Raw genomic sequence first — 7,799 nt, forward strand, 5'->3', positions numbered from 1 at the left:
TTGTGCGTTCAAAGTCAAGTGTCCTAACTGGATACACTTTGGGACGAGAGCGCGAGTCAAGGTTTGCTTCCTTGCCGCAAAAAAGGCAACATTTAGCAAAGTCAAAACATTATTACTGTGAGCACAAATTCTGTGCTAGACTGATTTGATAAAGCGTTCTATTTTTCTGCTTTCTTCTTCAAAACGCTCTGAATGTTACGTGCATTCGTGTAATTGCGACGACAAACCTCGTGCACTGCTTCACCTTCTGATAGACAAACGGCATCACCACGTTCCAGACTAGCCTTGTTTATGGTATAGATCTCTTCCTCTGTCTGTTGGCACAACAGTCTTCTCTCCAAGGTTGAGCGGATCACCACACAAAACACACAGCGCCATGGTTTGTAATTGGAACAAAAGCTGCAAAATAAATTAAACTGAGTATGAGTCATTCTGTGTTATATCACTTTAGACATTTAATCTGGCAGGGAATCACACACACACACACACACACACACACACACACACACTCACACTCACACTGCATACACGCACGCACCGTCACACACACAAACGCACACGCACATAGACTCGCACGCCCAGTTCTCAACAAGGCAACGTTAGAATATACATGTAGCTAAATTACCTCATTGTTTGATCATGAGAAGTACAATAATGTCTTTTTTCCGGTGAATCTATTTTATACACAACACTGTCTCAGCAGCTTTAGATCTGTTTCGCGAGCCATACTTGTGACCTAAAAAAACATTAGCGCCGGCGTGAAGGTGAAGGTCGGCTTAAACAATTCGGTCCTATTACAGTAAAATACAGATATTTAGCTACTGCTGATTATCATCCTCTTGCGCATTCCAAGAAAAGTAGTCAACTAGATCATTTTTATGAAGAAAAAGACAAAAAAAGGAATTAAAAACATATATTCGAGCGAACACTGCAGCGTATTACAGACTGTCAAAGCATCGTCTGCTGCAGTATCAAATCGATCGCTTCCAATCGCTTCCGATCGTTTATTTGTCCTATAACAAAGTAAAACCTCGGAAATATTCATTGATATTGCAAGTGTTTAGTGGCAACTTTTTAATTCAAACTATAAATCGCACAAAAAAGACGAAATACTTTACTTACCAAAGATCTGTTGACGTGCAGAGTTCTGCTTCAAATGCTCGCGCAAAACGAAGTTGTAGTTGTCTCCCATGGTAAACAAATCACCCAAGCTATGGCTGGCCAGTGAGGGCACATTAAATTCTACCGTTTTTCAACTTGAAAATTCTCCATTATGCAGAGGCGTACATAGGTATAACATGATGCAATTGTTAGATCTACATTCACTTTACCATTTCCATTCGATATCATTTCTGTAACCATTTTTTTTACCCCTTTTGCCCCGTTCCCCAGGTTATAGTGCAGGTGAGGCAGTGTTACTCATTTCGCTGAGCTCGTTTTCGTATTGTTGTGCATTAGGATCATCTAGTATGATATGAATAAAAGCAGGAATGACTTCGGCATGTAAACGCATTGATTTTGTCGAAATCAGCACAGCAGTAAGCTAGATTCTTTCTGCTCAATTTGTTTAATTTTTTTCTTCAAAAGTTTATGACTTTGATTTTGATTGTTTGTTTATCTCATCGGCACAACATCCATCAGGCAAAATATCAATATGTTGAATGATAACGTTGAGATAAGGAAGTTCACACATGTATCTGCTTGCAACAACAATCGCAAGGACAGATCTATCTGCTTCGTTGACTGCTAGATTTTCATTGAATTTCCCAAGTAATGATGATCTCGTTTTCAATTAGATCTGGACAGTGTTTGTGTTCTTAGATTCATGATTGACCATGCAGGCTGATTGAGATCATAACATTGTGTTTGTTTGTGCTGGTGCAATGTGCAGATCAATGGCCCGGACCGCAGGATAACCCAGTGATCAATACAACTTGCGTTCACCACTCAACATTGTCTTCCACCTAACTCAAGGGCAAAAATAAAGGTACATGGTGGTGAAATCATTGTGCAATTTATGTCTGTGAAGATCAAGATAGTTGTTAGCACTAACTGATCATGCTTATTATTATCAAGTTACATACACACTCCGCCCCAGCTCCACCCTAAACCCATAACAACACTCTCCAGTCCAACTACCCCCACCCTTCCGTGCAACATATGTTGCCGTCTGTACCTTGTTTGTGGTTATGGGGAGTGCTCAAATAGTTCCATAACTGTTAATATAAATTAAAAGTACTGAGAGTTTCATTTTCCATTGCTCTTCCCCTTCCTCACGTCACATTACACACTCCCTTTGCCCCATCCCCCACCCCCTCTCTTTCTATGCTCTCTTTTTTCTTTTACTTCTTCTTCTCTTTCTCTCTCTCTCTACCTGTATAAATCAGCTCTCTGGTTGTTGCTTCTGTAAGTGTAATGTAAAGTTCTACATCTCTGCATTTGTATTGTCATTTTTCAGAATGCCCTTGTAATAACTTCAGCGTCTGCCCATGGAGTCTATATAGGTCAAAGTCTCAAATGTGATGTGATCAAGAGGATGCCGCAATGATCCAGGTAATATTGCAAATACTCAAACTGATCTAAAAGCAGAAGCATAACGTGATCCACAAACATTTCTGCTTAAACATTACAGGGTTACAGTACACCCAGAAAAACAGCTGGATGTTAGTGCATAATTATCTGCAAGTGCAAGCAACATCGACCCTCTCCCCCTGCTCTTTTTCCATCAGCAAGAGCAACATTTATTTTCATGTACAACTTTTCTAGTGCCTCTTATGTTGTATAACTGTTGATATTTAAATGAAGCAAGTGTTTGTTTTCAATGGCACTGCATTTCCCATGTACACACACACACACACACACACACACATTCGCATTGTCTCTGCCTGTCTGTCTGTCTGTCTGTGTCTGTCTGTCTCTCTCTCTGTCTCTCTCTGTCTCTCTCTCTGTCTCTCTCTCTCTCTATTTCTCTGTTTTTACATAAGTAATTTTGATCACTTGCACTTCACTGGGATTTAGTTACTGAATCAGTCATTCAGTGAGAGTGTTATGTAGAGTAAGAGTATTGAGTCTGCTGCTGCTGCTGCTGTTGTTCTTACTCATTACTGTTTTTCCTCTCTGCATAATTCTTGTTCTCCCTTAAATTGCTGGTGTTATTTTCATCATTACAGTATCTGTCCATTGAGTCTGCGTCTGAGCTGTGATGGGACCAAAAAGATTCCAGAATGAAAGAGGTAACTTATACTGATCTTTATTTAGTTTATGGAGAAGTTGGTTCACATAATGCATTACAGAGTTGCTGCCTTTTTAGATATATTAAACATTGTACCAGTCATTACATGATCAAACTGTGTTAGCCACCCCACCTTCCCCGGTTCCCAGCTATCCTTCTATCCCCGCCTCTAAACCCCCACCCCAATCCTTCCATCTCCCCCAAATCAAATTTACTGACACAACACTGATTTTCATTTTACCTTATTTAAGTGTTCTTTGAATAAAATTATATAGCCTGTTGCTGCAAATGTTGTTGTGACTGTTCTTCCTCAGTGTATATTTTTTTCGTTTCCTCAGAATGCAGTTCTCCCATGCACCACAGCGTCTATCAATGGAGTCTACAATATTGTCTGGGATGTGATTTGAGCAAGAGCATGTCAGAATGATCAAGGTAACTTTTTAAACACACAGAACTGATCAAACTGTAGAATTCAAGTACACAATTTCAGATGTTTTTAAATGCATAACATACTGCAACAGTCAGGGTCTTTCTCCACATAAAGAGTGTGAGGTTTTCTTGGTAAAATTGCGATTTTTGTCGCTATGCGCAGAGTGCGACCTTTTTATTTGATTTTTGTACTATAATTATAAAGGCAGATATATATTCAAATAAAAGAAAGTCTTGCATGGGGAGGAAGGAATATGCATGAGGCTTTTGACAAGACAAACTGTCCTTATTAGAGCCTAAACATACGTTCCTTACCGTTAGAACCAAAATGTCAGACATCATAGATGCTCCAATTAAACAAAAGAAGGGCATCCTTTTACTTAAACATAATTATACACTGTACCGCACATTAATAACCTGGTTGTGTTCTGTGGCAGTGCATAGTGGGAACCTTTTTGCTTAATGAATTTCACATGTGTCTGTAACTTGAATCTCCACCAAAAGAAGCTGGACGTAAAAAGGGGTGTCTAAAAAAAAGCGCCATATTTCCTTTTTGATCTCTTTTTTTTTCGCAGTCAAAAATGTGATTAAAAAGAAAATAGGGAGGTTTTTTTACCATCCTGTATAGTCTTGTTGTTCCCATGTAAAAACCTAGTCAAACATGTGGTGTCTGATATGCTGGGTAATATGGTGAGGAACATGCCTTTAAAGGCCCAGTGATAATTGTGAAAGCCGTTCTGCTCAGCTGGAATTTGATGAATTTTGTTGTTGTTGTGTTTAATGAAATGAATTCGCAAAAAGGAAAACAATTTTTTTTACTGTTCACACAAAGCACTTGTAGATAGTTGGTATGTGCCGCATGTCAGGGGTGGTCTTATTCAATCAATCAATATGAGGCTTATATTGCGCGTATTCCGTGGGTACAGTTCTAAGCGCAGGGATTTTTATTTTTTTTTATTTTTATGCAATTTATATCGCGCACATATTCAAGGCGCAGGGATTTATTTATGCCGTGTGAGATGGAATTTTTTTACACAATACATCACGCATTCACATCGGCCAGCAGATCGCAGCCATTTCGGCGCATATCCTACTTTTCACGGCCTATTATTCCAAGTCACACTGGTATTTTGGTGGACATTTTTATCTATGCCTATACAATTTTGCCAGGAAAGACCCTTTTGTCAATCGTGGGATCTTTAACGTGCACACCCCAATGTAGTGTACACGGAAGGGACCTCGGTTTTTCGTCTCATCCGAAAGACTAGCACTTGAACCCACCACCTAGGTTAGGAAAGGGGGGAGAAAATTGCTAACGCCCTGACCCAGGGTCGAACTCGCAACCTCTCGCTTCCGAGCGCAAGTGCGTTACCACTCGGCCACCCGGTCCTAATACATACAGGTAAACTGACAGGTACTTTTCCACAGTGGAACCCCCCTTTCAGACCCATTCATTTCAGACTTCCTCCTTTTTAAGATCTTGCTTCTTTAGATGTTCTGTGACGGGTGAAGTGGCGCGCAGTGGTAAGACGTCAGCCTCCTAATCGGGAGGTCGTGAGTTCGAATCCCGGTCGCTGCCGCCTGGTGGGTTAAGAGTGGAGATTTTTCCGATCTCCCAGGTCAACTTATGTGCAGACCTGCTTAGTGACTTAATCCCCTTCGTGTGTACACGCAAGCACAAGACCAAGTGCGCACGGAAAAGATCCTGTAAACCATGTCGGAGTTCGGTGGGTTATGGAAACACGAAAATACCCAGCATGCCTACTCAACGAAAGCGGAGTGAAGCTGACTATGCTCTCAGAGTATAGTGTGGGGAACCCAAATGGGCAAACGAGCTCACACGTCACCAGAATTTCTGGAACGCTGAAGAAGAAGAAGATGTTCTGTTCATAACCTGTAAATTACCCCCATTTTTAGACCCCTTCCATTTTAAGACTTGATTTTCTCACATTTTTTAAGGTCTTAAAAGGGGTTTCCCCTGTACTCCTAAAAAACCCTGACCCACAAAGTAATTTAATTATAACTGCTGTAATCGTTCCTTCCGTGTGCTATTATCTGTGGGGTTGTTTTTTTTCTCCTGTGTTGTCTCATCCTCTGTGCGCCCTGAAAGAGACCTCCGGGTCGAAATTGCCGTACCTTGTCTTATCCAGCTGTGATCCCGCCTTCGTATTAATGTGAGGGCAGTACCTTTTTTAAACTTTCAATATTGACCGTACGTTTTGCATAAAACACCAATAATGAATTAAAAATACATCAGAAAATTATTTCCTCCTATACACAATAACCCCTCATTTAAAGGCTGACAAAGTCCTATTTAATTAGTTTACTTACTTCCAGGGCTTTTCCCATCGTTGCGGGGATGTATAAATTAAGCTTCCTGCAAAGTTTTAGGTTTGAAGTCCTTACCAATTACAAGAAATAATCAATTCTTAATAAAGTTTATTGCTATCTTTAGAAACAGTTCTCCAGGGCTTGGGCTATTTTTAGACCGTCAACACAGACAGTACAGCTTCGTCAATCCCCGCGTGAAGGAAATCGCTCACCTTCCACGTGCAAAACGTAGTGATATTGACACGCCAGATTAGCGCGGTAGCGTATTGTGCTAAGCAGGAAAGCGCGTTTTTCTGTATTCTTGTTAACTTCGCAATTTCCGGAAAACATCCACTTTCACTTTGAGACTGTTCTGTTTACATTCGACACTATCAACACCACTTTGCAATACTGAAATAATTTTTTCTGTTTTTGAAAGCTACAGCCAATCGTTATTATATCCCCTTAGGTACAGTTTTATAACATTATTGGCACATGTAAACAATAGGAATTAATTAATGAACGCTACGAAAAGGGCAGCCTTTAACCTATGAACTTGCAACTGTGTTGACCTGTGTAATGTAACATAGACCACCACCATCCCTCTCTCTCTTTCTTAGTCTCTCTCTCTCTCTTACACCCCTTACCTGTTCGCAAACCTTTACCCAAATGTATGCGAAATGTATATACAATACAAGACAAGACAAGACATGGCAAGACAAGACAAGTTAGGAAAAGGTTGCCAGTAGGCCAATAGAGGGATGACAAGACAAGGCATGACAAGACAGGACAGGACAGGGACCAAAAAAAAAAAAAAAAAAAAAAGAAAGATAACTAATTCGGTCAACAGATGTTAAAGAAATAAGCATTTGTTTGGGTTGAATGTTTGGGTGTCACCCTGTATATATTTGTATTTTTGCAGGACAGGGTCGAGTTGTGATGATGTCAGGGCGACTGAAGACACACCAACAAGTATTCTTCGGAAGTGTTTGGAACACAAATGAACATTATTTCATAATAAAAAGGCGGCTGACATTGATGTTCATATCGGTTCATGTTCATATTCTCAGCACAGACGTGTGCTTAGAAATCGGATGTTTAAGAACAAGAGACAACCCTGAATAAAGCCTTATGAAATATGGTTGGAGCTGGATCAAAAGTGTGTGTGTGTGTGTGATTGAAGGGCAACATTTATAAATGATGAGACAGAAAGCTAAAGCACATCCTTTTATCGTACGTTCCATATCGTCCTCCTACTTTAAATGCTTGCTAATACAGACGTTCTCCAAGAAAATGTCTATCCAGTAATGTTTTGTTTATCGAAATGAAAGCTTTTTTTGAGAAGAATGAAGAGGAATCAAACGTTTAAAAAACAAAAAAACAAGACAATTGAATTGCTCAAAACGTAAAGAAACAGGATGATTTTGGTTCAGTAGTACTATTTGTAGACCCTTAAAGCAATACATCCACAAGGGATTCCAGTGTATCAGTGCAAATAGAAAATTTCTGATATAACTTGAAAATTAAAACAGACTGAATTGTGATAAAAAGAACCAAAATACCGAGTAGTTTTTTTTTTAGGTCTCCCTCTTCACTCAATCCCCAAACTCATATTCTGTACCGAAAAGAGCTCAAACACACACGTGGACAGACAGACACGCACACACACTTTGGTAAACATCATGTATGCTTCTCGACTCTGCTGATCCACAATTAGAAATATCGCTATCATCATTTATTTTTGGTCACCGTCTTTCCCTTTTCACAGGCAAGTTTTTTGTGTAGCATTTCCCATAGAACCCCGATGGCTCCACGGTAGACACAATGA

General features: G+C 39.9%; 1 long non-coding RNA gene across 1 annotated transcript; it reads left to right on the top strand.

Annotated features, from left to right (window-relative positions):
- The first annotated feature begins 866 nt into the window (after positions 1–866).
- Positions 867–7,287, top strand: LOC138975531 (uncharacterized). Its single transcript, XR_011458671.1, has 5 exons — positions 867–1,987; positions 2,459–2,553; positions 3,171–3,233; positions 3,571–3,664; positions 6,894–7,287. It is a non-coding gene; the product is annotated as an uncharacterized lncRNA (long non-coding RNA).
- Positions 7,288–7,799: the final 512 nt, after the last annotated feature.

The sequence above is a fragment of the Littorina saxatilis genome, linkage group LG9, assembly GCF_037325665.1.
Source record: "Littorina saxatilis isolate snail1 linkage group LG9, US_GU_Lsax_2.0, whole genome shotgun sequence".
Classification (NCBI taxonomy): Eukaryota; Metazoa; Mollusca; class Gastropoda; order Littorinimorpha; family Littorinidae; genus Littorina; species Littorina saxatilis.